Here is a 16,697-nt window from a genome sequence, read left to right on the forward strand (position 1 = left end):
ATGTTCTAAATGTATATTCTGAACAATGTCACCTTGATATTTTCCATTGAGCATGGTTTAAGTAAACTTTCATAAAAATAGCACTTCTCATTTACATTTTGTTTCAACATGCTTTTCCTATTACATTTCTGAAACTTACATAGACGTCCTATGACATCAATGGTATTGAGCAACAATAAATGAGTTTCCCTATACTGGAAGTAACTTTTAAACTATTTATTCACTTGCCTTTTAATATTTAATAATCCTAAAATTACATAAAAGTACAGAGAGTGGTACTGCTATGTCTGCAACACCCAACTTCAATAGTTACCAAGTCATGGTGATTCTTGTTTTATGTCTACTCCTAACCATTCCCCCCTTTCTGTATGATTGTGAAACAAAGTTCAGTCATATTCTACCCATGAGCATTTCACTGTGTATCGCTAAAAGATAATGACTCTTCAGATATTAAAATCATCTCAAAGTCAAGTCAAGAAACAATAAAACCCTCTTTTCCAGAGTCAAGTGGAGATGACCTAGGCATCAGAAGACAATAACATCTTCTATGGATCATCAGACTCAGAAAGCCTGTAGTTCATAAGTCACTTAGATAAAACACGCCCTTTTCTTCTTTTTCTGAGGCTCTGGGACTTCCTTAAAGCAGGATCATTATGAAGAGCCTCAACCATTCAGTCTTTCCGGAAGGGGTCACAATATGGCCTAGCAGCTTGTCCATGAAAGATATTTAAGATTAATTATGGCTTTTTTATGGACTTGCCCAAGTTCTGGGCAACAGTTGCTTGGTTAGTGTAAGTTTCCTTTGGTTCTTGGATATCACAGCAATAAAATGTTATCTGATTCCCCATTTCAAAAAAAGGTGGACATTTGTTCATTTACAGTTTTCTTTCTTTTTTTTTTAAAGATTTATTTATTTATGCAAGAACTGGGGTACAGGCCAGAGGCACAGGAGGGTGACAGAATTCACCAGAGACAGAGCAGGGAACGGAACAGGCACAAGGACCTTAGTACACCGCTGAGGGGAGCAGCGGGCACCACAGGGGAGGTCTGCCTCGCCATGTGGGAATCTCCTGGCCGGCTGGGAATCAAACCCATGCTGCAGAGGCTGCAGACAGCTTCACAGTGCTGCGCTCAACCCGCTGTGCCACCGGGGAGGCCCCATTTACAGTTTTCTTACATCACTTTTGTCCTCCTCAATATCAAGTTTCTCACACTGCAAGTCCTTCCCAATTCAGAGAGAAAATGGGAACATTACAGGAGACAAGTAGGTCTGCTGTGTTTTTGGTATCTATTAGCATCAATCCAGGGGCCTGTGTTCAAACCCTGAATGTAGCTTAAAAAAGTCTTAAATACTTCATCAGATTATTTTTTAAACCTCATGTTATGCTGGGATTTGACCATCCCACATTTATTAAATATTACTCTTATATTTATTCTTGTATAAACATTCTCCCCCTCACCCCCACTTGTCATTGTATCTAGATAACGTCCTTAGACTGTGCACATCAGAGTCCCCTGTACTCCTACCCTGGTTTCTTTAAATATGCTCCGATCAACAATATGATCATAACAGTCACTATTTAATAAGAACCTACTATATACCAGGCACTGCAAGGTTTTTACATTCTCATTATTTATATCTTCACAATTAAAAGTAGCTAAGGCCTCCCTGGTGGCACAGGGGTTAAAGACAGTGCTATCAAGCTATCGCCAGCCACTGCAGCATAAGTTTAATCTCCAGACAGCCAGGGAGCAACCCATATGGTGCAGCAGACCTCTCTTGCCTTGCCCGCTGCTCCCCTCAGCAGTGTATTTCAGTCCATCTATCTGTTCTGTTCCCCACTCTGTCTCTCTGGTGAATCCCCTCACCCCCCACACCTCTGGTTTACACCCTAGTTCTTGTATGCATAAATAAATAAACCTTAAAAAGACAATTAAAAGTAGCTACTGTTGGGCCTCCCTGGTGGCACAAGGGGTTAAGACGCAACCTATGAAGCTGTCTGCAGCCACTGCAGCATGAGTTCGATCCCCCAGCCCGCCAGGGAGCAACCCACATGGCGCAGCAGACCTCTCCTGTCTCAACCGCTGCTCCCCTCAGCAGTGTATTTTAGTAGATCTGCCTGTTCTGCTCCCCACTCTGTCTCTAGTGAATCCTCTCACCCCCCCCCACACCTCTGGCCTGTACCCCAGTTCTTGTATGCATAAATAAATAAATCTTAAAAAAAAAAAAAAAGTAGCTACTGTTGGCCTGCTCAGGAAAGTTTAACTCAGCAAGACTGGGCGACTCAAAGCCCACACATTCTCAAGGTCTTCCACCCAACTTTTGGAAGATGACCTCTGAGCTCTTGGATTATCTTTCCTGATAAGTGTGTCACTGCATGCCTGAGGTGTTGGGCCAAGCCAGATAGTTAATGCTAACAGTTGGGTGTACTTTGAAGCCCTGTTTTCGTGTGCCTCAGGCACAGAGCCATGCTGCACCAGTTTTTACTCTGAGGGCTCTGATCTGAGCAGCTGAGGCCAATCCTGTGATGTTGCTGTTTTGTGTGATCCCCAGTGAAAACCTTGGAAACCAAGGGTTGGTAGCTTAGTTGGCAACACTTGCAGATGTTGTCAACCATTGCTGGAGCATTTTTGGGAGAGCAAGTGCTGTCTGCATGACTCTGTTGAGAGGAAAACTTGCTGGGGAGGTCTCGCTGGTTTTCACATGGCCTCCGCCCCCCCGCCCCCTGCACATTTTCCCTTGACTGATGTTTATCTTATTCCTTTGCTGTTAAAAATTTTGAATATAACATCTTTTCTGGGTCCTGTGAGCCCTTCCACACTCAGTGTGGACTTGAGAAACCCTAGCTCAGGCACCATTTTTTACACATGAAGAAACAGAGGCTCAAGAAAATTAAATTATAGAGTCACGGTTGGAACTAAGTCTTTCAGGGTTCAAAGATATTTTTCTGTCTAGCATAGCACGGTACCTCCACTTTTCAGAATTTAAAAAGCAAAACAGACCATTCTTTTATATATGCATATGAATTTTTTTCAACTGTGGTAACATTAGGGTCCTCATCAGGTATCACCAGCTTAGAGCACATAGCACTGAATATTATGTTATAATAAGAAGTTGTGGTCTAGCACCATGGTCCATTGTGCTTCGTTCCCTCTTTGTTTTTATCCCTCCCCCACTCTTTCTAAAAATAGAGGCTGAGGGTTCTATTCTGGATAAGATGGAGTAGATGATGACACTCTAGTCACCTCTTCCACTGAATACAGCCATAACTTCTGGGCAGGGTGAATGAAGAAACCATTTAAGAAATCTGAAAAACCGTAGCAGGCAGATTGAGGAAGAATTCTACAACTTAAAATCTCATCGCACTGGTGGCAAGTTTAATTCCCCACCCCCCACCCCAGTCCTCAAGCTGCTTATCCCTGCGTTTGCCCCCAGAGGCAAATGCAGCAGAGCAGAATAACTAAACCCCAGATTTCTGGCTGAAAGATGGAAAAAGGGAACCCTAGGGAAACCTAAAAGTACCAAGGAGGTGGTGGAAAGGAAGGGATTAAGGAAGAAACACCATTAAGTTGTCAATGAACTTCTGGGTTCAGTCCCAGATATGCACCCATGGATCTAATGTTTATTACATACAAAATATGTTGCGAGCTAAGCTAACAGGTAGATGAGAATGCAGGAGCTAGGCGTGCCACTGAGTGGTGCATATGTGGGGACAGAGAATAGCATTGCAAAGGCTCTCATGACTAAACCAGCATTGAAATCACAGTCAACAGAAGGTGAGTTGGGACTTGCAGTCCAAATAACTGGGTACATGCTCTGCTAAAACAAAAATATTCACATTCATAATAAGATTTCAGTAAAACCCACAATCTCATAACATAATATTCAAAATGGCCAAGAAATAATAAAATAAAAAATTCAGCATATGAAGAAGCAAAATATAACTAATCATCACATGCCAACAGCAAAATGACACAGAATTGAAATTATATGGAATGGCTTTATACAATGAGATATAGGTAAATCCGAATGATATCCTAAAAAATGCTTAAATAATCCAAAAGGTATATGTTGTGATTCACATTAAAATCTGAAATGGTTTTTAAAAAACCCCACATGATCATATTAATTGATGCAGGAGGAGAAACTGACAAAATTCAACATCCATTCATGATAGAAACTCTTTGGAAACTAGGAATAGAAGGCACTCTCTTAACAACTACAAAAAATACTTACACACACTAAAAACACACACTAAAAAATACACACACACATGCCAAAACCCTACAGCTAATATGTTTAATGGCAAAAGACTAAATGCTTTTTGCATTTAAAATCTGGAATAAGATATGGATGTCTGTTTTCATCACTCTTATCATCATCATCATGCTGGAAGTTCTGGTCAATAGAGAAATAAAGAATTAAATCGGCGCCATAGAGAAAAAAGGACACACAAATTGGAAAGGCAAAAATAAAATTGCCCCCTTCACAGACATGATTGCTTATAAAAAATCTACAAAAAACCTCCAAATCTCTAGACTTAATAGTGAGCTTGTACGGCACAGGATATGAAGTCAACTCACTAAGCATCAGCTGCACTTCTAGATACTGGCAATATACAATTAGAAACTGGAATGTAAAACAATATACCTTTACAACAGCTATCCCCAATGAAATTATTTTAGGATGGTTAAATTGTTCTGTATTCTGATTGTGGTGGCAGTCACACAATTCTATACATGTGTTAAAATTCATAGAACTATACACCCCCAAACAAAGGCATTTTGCTATATACTAATTAAAATATAACATCTTCCTCTATAAGCTCCTCCTTCTTTGTCATGGCAAACTCAAACACCAAGCTGAAATGGCATATTTTCCGATTGTGCCCTGTATTGAAATTGTGTCCAAGGACCTCAACCCGATCTTCTCTCACTGAAAGTTCCTACAGCAGTGTACTTTTCCCTGGTCCTCTTCTGCATGTTGGTGTAGTGGCCCATGTGGCTTTCTCCCTCAGCACAATGTGATCAGGAAACCAAGAATGGTGGCTCATTTATTTTGGATTCCAGCACCTTGTCTAGCACCACAGCTCAGTGTGCATCTGTGGAAGTGAAAAGTTCAGAAAACCTTACTTCCCAGGAGCATAAGTCCACTAGGACCAACCACAGAAAGAAGAAGGGGGGTTGCCTGCAATTTACGGGAGAAGGCGGTGTATACCCATGGCCCAAACTGCATAAAAAGCAGGAGAGGAAGCAAAAGGACTGAGTTGGACCTCTAGTGTCAGAGAAGATGAACAAAGCTTATTAATGCATGATAGTACCAGCATGACATCAGAACAGTTCCCCCAGCAACAACCCAGTTCTCTCACTGTGATGAAGTGCTTTGCCTCCTGCCTCTGACTTTAGCCACTTGGGATCTGCATTATTGCCTTGTAAAATTGATGGGCAGTAGCACCATCTTTTAGTTTAAGGAATTTCTGCCGCATTAGCAAAAAGTATTGGCTTAGCAATTTCTGAGGGCATTCCTTGCAATAGGAAAGTGATTAAAGTTAGGCCAGATTGGAACGATAGCCATCTCTAAGCCTTAGTTCACTGGCTCAGTCCAAGCCATCAGCTCCAGGTGTGAGTTCATCTGCTCCCACAGATGTGGGAGTCTTATTTCTATATAGTCAGAAAGGTGGGGAGGAGACAACTTCAGCATTTTCCTTTCTTTGATCACTTGAGGAAAATGTTCATGTCTAAAGTCTCTTTTCCTTCCAAACTGGCTGGAGATGCTACTTAAAAAAAATTTTTTTTAAATCCAACCTGCCTAATATATCTTGTCTTCAGAGCCTCTCTTCTTGAGAAAAGTGACAGGCACTAGCTGCTGGATCATTCTGGTAGCTCAGGGTGCTCTGGGAGAGTAAGGCTGAGGTTGAGTGATATCTCCTGAGTCTCTGGGCACAGGATGAAGCGCTTTCTTTACCACCATATCCTGTGGCAGAGGAACCCCCCAAGGGTGAGACGCTGCTCTCACAGTGGCTCAAACACAGAGGGCATGGCAGAGGTGGGGAAGGGCCCCAAAGAGCCACACCCAAGGCACATTCTTTTTTATGCCTGAGGGAAAAGCCTAGATACAGCTATATCTTGGTCTCCACAGACACTGGGAAGTGAAAACTGCAGAAAATTCATCTGCAGGAAACAAAAAGGCTCCAAAAAGGAGACAGAAAGGAAATCTCTAGAGAGAAAGCTACCTTGAGGCAACTTTTTTACCAACATTTTGCATGTGCATGGACAGAAGGGAAACCAGTGCTCAGTTGCTTCTGAATCCTGTAGACTGATGGGGAACTGTGTTCTCTGTTTGGGGCCATACAGGCTGCAGGATCCAAGATTTCCTGTGGTTGCTACACTTGGGCAAACCCGCTCTCTACCTTGTAGTACTGCAGTGCACTGGCCTTAATATCCAGTGGGTGTGGGGAAATCTAGGCAGCACAGTTGTGCAGGCAGCATTGAGGCTTTCCCCTCTGGGCCTCCTCACACAATCCACTACATACACTACATTGTGCAGACAGGTTCAATAGCTTATGGAAAAGCATCCAGCCCAGCTCTTCTCTCTGACATGTTTTGATCCAGAACTGATTCACACTTCATACCACTCCCAATCTCCATCTGTCCTTGGCTCTGCAACTATCATCACCATCCATCTCCATAACTTTTCTCATCTTGCAAAACAAAAACCCCACTCATTAACAAAAATGCCTCATTCTCCCCCACCCCTGTCACTGGGAACCACTGTTCTACTTCCTATGTCGGTGAATTTGGGTACTCCAGATACTCATACAAAAGGACATTTAACATATGTCCTTTTGTGACTGGCATATTTCATTAGCATAATGCCTTCAAGTTTCATCCATGTTGTAGGATGTGTCCGAATTTCTTTCCATTTTTACGGATGAATAACATACTATTGCATGTATATACCACATTTTTTGTTTATCCATTCATCCACCAATGGACACTTATGTTACATCCACCTTTTAGCTGTTGCAAATAGTGCCGAGATCAAAATGGGTGTACAAATAATTGTCTGAGTCATGGATTTCAATTCTTTTGGGTGTATGCTCAGAAGTGGAACTGTTGGGTCATGTGATAATTATATTTCTATTTTTGAGGAACTGCCATACTGTTTACCATTCCATAGTGTGCACCATTTGACCTTCTCACTAACATACACAAAGGTTCCAATTTCTCCACATCTTTGCCAAAACATGTTTCGTTCATTCTGACAGCAGCTATCTTAACTAGTGTGAAGTGGTAGTTCATTGTGGTTCTGATTTATATTGCCCTAATGATCAGTGATGCTGAGCACCTTTCCATGTGTTTACTGCCTGTGTGTAGATCTTCGGAGAAAAGTTTTTTGAAATTCATTTCTTATTTTGAACTAGGTGGTTAGGTTTTGTTGTTGAGTTTTAGGAGTTTGGATAATAGCAGACATGTGATTTGTAGATACTTTCTTTCATTCTGTGGGTTGCCTTTTCACTCTGTTGATGCACAGTTTTAAATTTTGATGAATTCCAATGCCTATTTTTTTTGCTGTTGCCTTGCCTTTGGTGTCAAATCCAAAAAATCATTGTAAATTCAATATTCTGAGGTTTTCCTTTATGTTTTCTTCTGGGAATTTTACAGTTTTAGCACATACATTTGAGTGTCTATCTATTTGAGTTAATTTTTGTACACCATGTAAGGTAAGGGTTCAACTGCAATCTTTTGCATGTGGATATCCAGTTGTTAAAAAGACTGACCTTTCCCCATTGAATAATCTTTGCACTATTGTTGAAAAATCACTTGACCAAACATGTGAGGGTTTATTTCTGGACTCTAGTCTGTTCCACTGGACTGTCTTTATGCCAATACCATACTGTTTTGATTACTGCAGCTTTGTAGAAATTTTGTAACCAGAAGTGGGAGCCCTTGACTTTTTTCTTTTTTCAAGATTGCTTTGGCTATTCAGAGTCCCTTGAGATGCCATATGAATATTAGGATGGATTTGTCTATTTCTGCAAAGAATGTCATTGTGATTTTGATAGGGATGACATTAAATCTGTAGATCTTTTTAGGTAATATTGACATCTTAAAAATATTAGGTCTTTCAATCCATGAACACAGTTTATTTTCATTTATTTATATTGTCTTTAATTTTCTTCAGCAACGTTTTTACTGAAAATCTTTCACCTGTTCCTTAACTTTACTCCCAAGTAATTTATTATTTTTATTTTTTTTAAAGATTTTTTAAATTTATGTATGTATACAAGAGCTGGGGTATAGGCCAGAGGTGGGCAGGAGGGAGAGAGGTTTCACCAGAGACAGAATGGGGAGCAGAACAGGCGGATCTACTGAAATACACTGCTGAAGGGAGCTGCAGGCGAGACAGGAGTGTCTGCTATGCCATGTGGGTATAGAGTTCCCTGGCCAGGGATTGAACTCTGCTGCAGTGGCTGCCTATAACTTCACAGTGCAAAGACTTAACCCCTTGTGCCTCCAGGGAGGCCCTTTATTCTTTTTTATGCTATTGCAAATGGAATTTGCTTCCTTATTTCCTTTTGGGATAGTTCATTATTAGTATCTTGGAATGCAACTGATTTCTGCATGCTGACTTTTTTTATCTTGCAACTTTGTTAAACAAGCTTAATGGCTCTAATAGCTTGTGTGTGGTGGTAGGTGTATACATATGTGTAATCATTAGGGTTTTTTTACAGACAAAATTGTATGATCTATAAATAGAGCTAATTTTGCTTCTTTTCCAATTTAATTCTTTTCCTTAACTAATTACTCTGACTAGAACTTCCAGTACTATGTTGAAAGGGATTGGTGAGAGCAGACATCTGCCTTGCTCAGGATTAAGCAAAAGTTTTCAATTTTTCATCATTAAGTATGATATGTTAGTTGTGGTTTTTTCACATAAGGCTTTTATTATATAGATAGAGTTGTCTATCACTAATTTGTTGAGTATTTTTATTACAAAAGGATGTTGAATTTTGTTTATGTGTATTTGAGAAGGCAATGGAAATTTCTGAAATGCAATTACTGCAGTGGAGATGATCATCTGTTTCTTTTTCCTTTATTCTGTTAATGTGGGATATTATTACGTGGATTAACTTTAATTTGTTGAACCACTCAAATTCCTTGTAGCTCAGGAATAAAACCCAAGTGGTCATGGCATATAATCCTTTTATATGCTGCTGAATTCAGCTTGCTAGTATTTTTTTAACATCATTGTTCATTTTAATTTTTTCTTTTTATTTATGTATTTATTTATGTATTTATGTATCATTGTTCATTTTTAAACAATATTTGCTTCTCCCCCTGTTGTAGTTCCCATAGAGTTTCCTTCACCAATGCACCTGTGCACCATAGCCACAGTCCCCTGTGCTCCTCCCTTCCTCCCTCCCTCTGATCCTGATTGGGAAAAAAATCTTTGCACTGCATACAACTGATAAGGGACTGATCACAAAGATATACAAAGGACTCAGATGACTCAATAAAAACACAGTTAACAATCCAGTCAAGAAATGGGCAGAAGAGGGCTTCCCCGGTGGCGCAGCGGTTGAGCGCTGGGTTGCGAAGCTTCCCGCGGCCTCTGCCGCGCCGGTTCGATCCTCGGCTGCTCCCCGGCCACCGGAGGAGGGTCCCGCATGGCGAGCAGACCTCTCCTGCCGCCCACTGCTCCCCTCAGCAGTGTACTTCGGTCCTTCTGCCTGCTCTGCTCCCTGCTCTGGCTCTGGTGAATTCTCTCACCCTCCCGCGCTTCTGACTGTACCCAGTGCATGTATAAACAAACAAACAAATAAATAAATAAATAAAATGCCTCTATTTTAAAAAAAAAAAAAAGAAATGGGCAGAAGAACTTATAAGACCCTTCTCCGAAGAGGAAATGCAAATGACCAAAGGACATATGAAAAAATGTTCTACATCCCTTATAATCAGGGAAATGCACATCAAAACCACAATGAGATACCACCTTACACCATAACAATTGCTAGTATTTTATTGAGGATGAGCATTTTATAGTTTTAAGCATACAGACCTAAACACGTTTCATTAGATGTGTACATACTTCTTTTTTTTTTTTAAAGCTCGTGATCTTGATTGATTGATTGATTGATTTAAGATTTATTTATTCATTTACACAAGAACCGGAGTACCGGCCAGATATGCAGGAGGGTAAGTGGATTCACTAGAGACAGAGCGGGGAACAGAACAAGTAGACTGACAAAATACACTGCTGAGGGGAGCAGCGGGCGTGGCAGGAGAGGCCTGCCACACCATGTGGGACCCTCGCCGGCCGGCTGGCCGGAATCGAACCGGCATTGCCGAAGCTGTGGACAGCTTTACAGCACAGTGCTCAACCACCTGCGCCACCAGGGGAGGCCCATGATCTTGATTTTTTAAAAAAAATTTCTGTCCAGGCAGTCATTGTTAGTATATAGAAATTAAATTGATTTTTGTATGTTGATCTTATATCCTGTGACCTTGCTGAATTAATTTCTTAGTTCTAGAAGGGTTTTTTTGTTTGTTTGTTTTGTAGAATCCTTGAGATTTTCTAAATAGACAATCACGTTATCTATAAATAGGGGCTGTTTCTTCTTTTTCATCTGAAAGGGTAGGTTTTTTGTTTTTTTTTTTCTCCTCCCAGCCTTACTGCACAGGCTAGAATTTCCAGTATAATATTTACTAGATTTGGTGAGACCACACATCCTTGTGTTATTCCTCATATTAGGGGGAAATCATTCCTCTTTCACCACTATGTGTGATGTTAGCTATAGGATTTTTATAGTTGTTCTCTATCAAGCTGAATTAGTTCCACTTCCTTCCTATCAGCCGGAGATGATTTTAGGATGGATTTTTCTATTTCTGTAAAAAATGTCATTGTGATTTTCATAGGAGTAACATTAAATCTGTAAATCTTTTTAGGTAATGCTGACATCTTTAAAAATTAGATCTTTTTTTCAATTCACAGAGTTAATGACAAATGTTGTTTAATTTTGCCAACAAAATTGCTTTTTGTGTATCTACTGATGTGGTCATGTGATTTATCTTCTGCCTATTTATATGGATTAAAATGATCAGTATTTGAAAATTGAACCAGTTTTGCATTCTTAGAGTAAATCACACTTGGTCATGGTATAATTCTCAATATTTTGCTGGATTCTACTTCCTAATTTTTTTTTTGTGTGTGTGTGTGTGTGTGTGTGTGTGCGTGTGGGACCCTCGCCGGTGGCTGGGGATCAAACTGGCGCTGCAGAGGCTGCGGGCAGCCTCGCAATCCAGTGCTCAACCACTGCGCTACCAGGGGAGGCCCTATTTCCTAATTTTTTTTTTTTTTAAGAGGCATGTATTTTTATTTATTTATTTATTTATTTAGTTGTTTGTTTGTTTGTTTATACATGCACTGGGTACAGTCAGAAGCGCGGGAGGGTGAGAGAATTCACCAGAGCCAGAGTGGGGAGCAGAGCAGGCAGAAGGACCGAAGTACACTGCTGAGGGGAGCAGCGGGCGGCAGGAGAGGTCTGTTGTGCCATGTGGGACCCTCCTCTGGCGGCCGGGGAGCAGCCGGGAATCGAACCGTCACCGCAAAGGCCGCGGGGAGCTTTGCAACCCAGCACTCAACCGCTGCGCCACCGGGGAGGCCCAACTATTTCCTAATATTTTTAAAGAACTTTTGTATCTACATTCATAAGGGATATTGGCCAGTGCTTTTCACTTTTTTTCTGCCTTTGTCTATTATGGTTTTAAGGGAATTCTAACTTTATAAAATGAATGGCAAGTAGTTTCTCCTCTTGTAATTTCTGGAAAAAAATTCTGTGGAATTGTTAATTCTTGTCTAAATGTTTAGTAGAATTCTCCAGTGAATTTTGGTACCTGAAGTTTTCATTTGTTAGAATTTTAAGATTATGAATTTAATTTCTTTAATAGCTATAGGACTAGTCAAAGTATCTGTATCATATTGTATCTGGTAATTTGCTTTTAACGAATTGGTCCATGTCATCCTAGTTGTCAAATTTAGTGTGTAAAATTTTCTTAGTATTCTCTTACCATTTTGAAGTCTGAGGGGTATGTACTAAAATCATCTGTTTCATTCCTGATACTAGTATTTTGTGTTTTCTCTTTGATAGTCCTGTTAGAAGGTTATAAATTTCACTGATCATTTTAAAGATCCATCATTTTGCTTCATTGATTTTTGCTATTTTTCTCGTTTTCAACTTTATTGATTCCTAATCTTGACTTTATTATAATTTCCTTACTTCTGCTTTATTTTGCCCTTCATTAGGTCCATTGGTGGTAACCTGGGTTACCTAGTTGACCCTTTCCTCTACTTAATATAAACTATAAATTCTCCTCTCCATATTGTTTGAGCGATGTCCCACAAATTTGATGTATTGTATTTTTATTTTCATTCAGTTCAATATATTTTTTATTTCCTCTGTGACCTTAGGAAATTTTGTGGCTGCTTTATGTTCCATGTTATGGACTATCTTGGTATATGTTCCAGGGCACTTGAAAATAATTTAATCTGCTGGTTTTGGGTAGAATGTCCTTTCAGTGTCCATTCGGTCTGTTTGTTAATAGTGGTGTTGAGTGCTTCTGTATGTTCTATCTAGTTACTCTGTTAATTGTTGAGAAGTGGTATTTAAATACCCAAGTATAGCTGTGTAATTTGCCTGTTTTTACTTTCCATTTTATCAGTTTTTTGCTCCATATATTTTGCAGTACTGATGTTTGCTACAAGTACAATTAGCATTGTTATGTTTTCTTGGCAGGTGATCCTTTCACCATTATGTAATGACCCTGATTAATATTTGTATATTTTTTTCTAGGTATTGCTAGAACAACTATGAAAAAGCAATTCAGAGAGACACACCCCAAAATGATATCAACAGATAAAAATTATATTCTAAAGAATGCTTAAGTAAATTAAAAAAGAAAGAATGCTCAAGTAATGCACAGCTAAGCAAGGAAGACAAAATATAAGTTTAAAAAGATGAGAACAAGGGCCTCCCCTGGTGGCGCAGTGGTTGAGCACTGGGCTGCGAAGCTGCCTGCAGCCTCTGCATCGCTGGTTTGATTCCCGGCCACCGGCGAGGGTCCCACATGGCGCTACAGGCCTCTCCTGCCACGCCCGCTGCTCCCCTCAGCAGTGTATTTCATCAGTCTGCCTGTTCTGTTCCCCGCTCTGGCTCTGGTGAATTCTCTCGCCCTCCCGCACTTCTGACTGTACCCAGTGCTTGTACAAATAAATAAATAAATCTAAAAAAAAAAGATGCTTTAAAAAAAAAAGATGAGAACAAAAGAATAAGATGGCAGCCTTAAGCACTAATATATTAATAACTATATTAAATGCACATGATTTAAATGTAACTACTATAAATGGAGATTAGAAGAGTAGATTAAAAAGCATAAACTACTGACTACAATATCATATAGACAGGTTAAAAATAAAAGTATAGAAAACACTAATCAAAAAAATATGTATTGTAGCATATAAATATACTATATACTATACTAGGTTCAAAAGAAACATAAGTATATTATACATGTGTGTGAATAATTTATGCCCCACTTTACTCTCTCTTGTTTTAAATATACTTGTCTTAAACTTTTTCTCTATATGCACTTAGAATATAACTAGTGTTACAATTTTTGCTTCAATTGTTAAATATAATTTAGAAAATTCAAAAGAAGAAAAGTTGACTGAATTCACCATTTTCACTTACTTTATTCTTATGTTTCACAATTCTTTATTTTTTTTTTAATTAGAACTTCTTGTAGGCATGACTTTTGTTGTTTTTTTTTTTTTTTAGTTACTTTGCTATACTTTTAGCCATCAGTCTTCTGATGACAAAACCTCTTAGCTTTGCCTCATTTAAGAATGTCTTGATTTCCCTTTAATTCCCCTTAATTTTCACTGGATATAGGATTTGGGGTTGACGGGTCTCTTTTCCAATATTTGAGAAATTTTGTTCCATTTCCTTCTGCATCAAGAGTTTCTGATGAGAAATCTACTGTAATTTTAATGTTTTCACCTAAAGATAAAGTATTTTGTGATTTTTTTTTGGCCTTTAAATTTCAGAAGCTTAATTATGATGTGCCTTTATATGAATTTCTTTGGGCTTATCCCATTTACTATTCAGTTTTGTGAATCGGGAGGTTTATGTTTTTTTTCCCATATTTGGGTTATATTTGACTATTTTTTTCTCAAGTACTTTTTCAGCCTTGCCTTCTTCCTACTCCCCTTCTGGATGTCAAGAAAATAAATGTTAGACCTTCTGTTATAGTTCTACAGACATCTGATAGTTTCTTTTTTTGGGGGGGGGCTATGTTTATTGTTTAGATTTAGTAACTTCTATTGTTCTATCTTCCAGTTCATTTATTCTTTCCTCTGTCTCCATCCTGCCGTTGAATCCATCTATTGATATTTTTATTTCAGTTATTGTATTTTCATTTGGTTGTTTATATTTACTATTTCTTTGCAAAGGCTATTTGGATTTCTACTGCACTTATTTCAAGCATGTCTATAATTATTTGATGAAGCATTTTATAATGTTTGCTTAAAACCTATATCAAGTAATTTAATTATCACTGCCATATTGGCATTGGTGTCTGATTGTCTTCTTTTCATTCAGTTTTCATTCTTGCTTTTATAAGTGATTTTTTAATTCAAACTTAATACTTTTATTGAAACTTGTATTATGAAACACTGAATCTTATTTAATCTTAACTTTTTTTTTTAAGATTTACTTACTTATGCATACAAGAACTGGGGTACAGGCCAGAGGCGCGGGGGGTGAAAGGATCACCAGAGACGGAGTGGGGAGCAGAACAGGCAGACCGACTGAAACACACTGCTGAGGGGAGAAGCAGGCAAGTTAGGAAAGGTCTGCTGCGCCATGTGGGTCTCCTCCCTGGCTGGGGGATTGAACTCATGCTGCTGGGGGATTGAACTCATGCTGCAGAGGCTGCGGATAGCTTCATAGGCTGCGTCTTAATCCCTTGCACCACCAGGGAGGCCCTAAGCCTTAACTTTTTGTGATACTGTTCCATCAGACTAGGGGTACATACTGCAGCCTGTTGACAAGCAAGTGGGGGAAGTGCTCTTCATTCTTGCTGGATGGTGGTGGCAGTTCTAACTCCCCACTAAGCTTCCACTGATATCATCCTGGCTGGGGACATAGGAGTTACTCATTTCTGGTCTCTGCGTAGCTTCCACTGACACCCCTGGCAGGGGCAGGTGCTGACTTCATTACACTGGGTAGTGGTAAAAGTCCAAAAATTCTGTTTTACCTTCTCTGACACCAGCATTACATAGGAGAGGTAAGGTGATTTGTTACTGCTAGATGAGGAGGCTTCAACTACACATCAAGTTACCTCATCCCATCCTGTCCTTTTCACAGTCTGAGAAGAGATAAAGGTGGAAAGATTTTCTCAAAAGTGAAAATATTCCCTCAAGAGACGCAGCAGAGAAGCAGCAGCAATCGGCTGATGGCTGACTTTATGCTGGCCATTTTCCTGGTATTTACTCTAAAACTAAGTTCCTCCCTCCTTTTTCACTCTCATCCCCCTTTTTCACTTATGAAGAAATGACTTTATGCCAAGCATTTTTATGGGTTTTAGGAAAGGAAAGGAGTAGATCTAGCCAACTTTTTTCCTTTTTTCCCCATCTCAAAGGTGATATCCATGGTTTGTGTGTATGTTGTGTGTGTGTCTAATATATTTTGAACATTGTAAATTTTTTTAAATGTTCCAAAAATTATTAAAATCAAGAGGAAAAATTGGGCAGGTACAGGGAGCAGATGTATTGAAGTTTCATAACATTTGCAGTTTTCAATCAGAGATAGCTGTGGTTGGTTGCAGGCAGGGAGCTGCCTTGCATGTGACTGGTGAGCTCTGCCACTTTCATCAGCCCCATCCAGCATGATTTCCCACATAACTTTAGCTTTAATGCTCCCTTTACTGGGTGCAGGGAAGTCCTTTATTTCTCCAGTCACCGGATAATTCTGTAGCCTGGTACAGGATTCATGTCTGGTAGCCTGGATTCACATCACTAAAACTCCCTGCAGTAGAATATCTCCATCTTCTTGGTAAGTCATTCAGAAGTCTCTTCGTCACTTTAGCACCTTGATCTCTTTATTTAAGTAGTAAAATGACACATCTCGCCCAGGCCCTATTCTCTCCTCCCACTAACTTTAGACCCTTCAGGCCAAATTTTGCTTTCATTTTCATAAAGATGGCTTTCACCAAATCCTTCTACTTTTCTTATTTGTCTCAAGCAATTTCTTCTTCTGCCCTCTGCCCCATCTTCTAAAACAGCCTGAGATGAAATCTTTCCCCTAGAGCTGTGCACAGAGAAAGTGGTGGGCTGAGTGTTCTGGGAGAAACATCCTGTGCCAGACTTGCAGGAAGCCTAGGCTTGTGCTTGCCATGACAGGGAAGCTCACTGCTGTCCTGAACACATGGATTTCTGCTTTCAAGCTGGTTAGATATTTATTTAGACACTTAAATATTTATTTAGGGCCTCCCCGGTGGTGCAGTGGTTGAGCGCTGGGTTGCGAAGCTGCCAGCAGCCTCTGCAGCGCCGGTTCGAGCCCCTGCCTCCAGCGAGGGTCCCACATGGCGCACAGACCTCTCCTCCCACCCGGTGCTCCCCTCAGCAGTGTACTTCG

At 39.8% G+C, this 16,697-nt stretch overlaps 1 protein-coding gene across 1 annotated transcript in view; it reads right to left on the bottom strand.

The window, feature by feature from the left end:
- Positions 1-16,697, bottom strand: part of ACOXL (acyl-CoA oxidase like) — a 301,583-nt gene that overhangs the window by 23,483 nt on the left and 261,403 nt on the right. The window lies entirely within an intron of this gene.

This window comes from Talpa occidentalis, unplaced genomic scaffold (genome assembly GCF_014898055.3).
Source record: "Talpa occidentalis isolate TD23 unplaced genomic scaffold, MPIMG_talOcc4v2.1 talOcc4.5, whole genome shotgun sequence".
NCBI classification, from domain to species: domain Eukaryota; kingdom Metazoa; phylum Chordata; class Mammalia; order Eulipotyphla; family Talpidae; genus Talpa; species Talpa occidentalis.